This window comes from Physeter macrocephalus, unplaced genomic scaffold (assembly GCF_002837175.3).
Source record: "Physeter macrocephalus isolate SW-GA unplaced genomic scaffold, ASM283717v5 random_232, whole genome shotgun sequence".
NCBI lineage: Eukaryota > Metazoa > Chordata > Mammalia > Artiodactyla > Physeteridae > Physeter > Physeter macrocephalus.
Genome location: NW_021145518.1, coordinates 2,340 through 4,003, shown reverse-complemented (window position 1 = coordinate 4,003; position 1,664 = coordinate 2,340).

Sequence of the window (1,664 nt, the reverse complement as noted above, 5' to 3'; positions counted from 1 at the left end):
AAAAAAAAAAAAAAAAAAAAAAAAAAAAAAATCCTAAATAGTTTACAGTGAGAAATCTCCTTCCCATTCTGGTCCTCTGCTTTGGAGGGAACAAAAGTTACCAGATTTTTGTGTCTCCTTCCAGAGCTGGTTAATTGATTTCAGGATGGTAACGTTTTTTTTCTTTCTTAATTTATTTATTTTTAATTTTTGTCTGCGTTGGGTCTTTGTTGCTACGCGCAGGCTTTCTCTAGTTGCCGCGAGCAGGGGCTACTCTTCATTGAGGTACGCCGGCTTCTCATTGCGGTGGCTTCTCTTTGTTGTGGAGCACTGTCTCTAGGCGTGCGGGCTTCAGTAGTTGTGGCACGCGGGCTCAGTAATGTGGCTCGCGGGCTCTAGAGCGCAGGCCCAGTAGTTGTGGCGTAGGGACTTAGTTGCTCCGCGGCATGTGGGATCTCTTGGGACCAGGGCTCGAACCTTTGTCCCCTCCATTGGCAAGCAGATTCTTAACCACTGCGCCACCAGGGAAGCCCTGGGCTGCTAACTTAAAGTTGAAAAGTCATATGATAATTTGGCTGAATTAAGAAGCAGTATCAGAATGTTTAAAAGAACATATTTCAAACTCCTATTTATATGTTTAATTTTTAGACTTGTTAGCAACGCTAAGGACTTCAGAAGCATTTGCTTGGTGGAGGGATTTAAGATTAAAGAATCAAATATAACACTTTTATAAATGCCATCTGCAATATTTAAGAGATTTCAACCCACTGCATTTCTTAATGGACCCAAAGATGTATCCAACGACCTCTCTGAAAGAGATGGTCCACTTTGCCAGGTGTATAAGTAACATAATAGCTGTAATTGGACGACTTAAGAGAAACTCTGTTTTTAAAGGTCTAATTTAAATTGACTGTATACTTGCAAAGTAACCACAAAGATGGCTTTTTCTAGGCACCAAAGCTGCCCCAAATCCAGACACCGTCGTGAGTTTGTTAGATTTGAGGAACGCAAAGACCAGTGTGGTTGGAGCAGAGGGGAAAAGTGGGAGGAAACGAAGGCAGGGAGGTAAGGGGTGCGTGCGAGTGCTTTGGGGGCTGCAGGAAAGAGGGGTTTTATCCCCAGGGAGGTGGGCGCCGCGGAGAATTCTGAGCAGAGGTGGGACTAATGAACAGGTTTTGCATAATTTCCACCGGCTGTTGGGCTGTGGACCACAGCTACTTGGTGGGTGCTGCCGGTGGGAGAAACCGGATCCTGTTGGTGTCCCCCAAACCCGGTAAACAAAGTCTTAAACTCTTGACCTCGGAAGCTGCCCGGGACCCCCAGCAGGGGCCAGAGTGCCGGGCGCCTTTCTCAGACTCTTGACCTGTCCACTGCTGCTTCCGCGCGGGCAAATCCTGAACTGCAGCAACGTCCTGAAAACCGTGTTTCCTTCTTGGTGCGCAAAGGCCCCCTTGTGCGGGGTGTGGAGGGTCGGGCAGTGGATCCAGCCAAGGTCTGCCCCACCCTCCACCCCGAGAAGCTCCCGTGGGGGAGGGATGAGTGAGCTACACGGAGATTCAGATGTTTACAGGATAATCTGATGAGCAGCCCGCGTCTCAGAAAATTGCAAACCAGATTCTCAGAGGAGGGGTCTTTGGGCAGAGTCTCCAAGGGCCAGTAGGAGTTTTTAGGAAGGCACAGTAAGA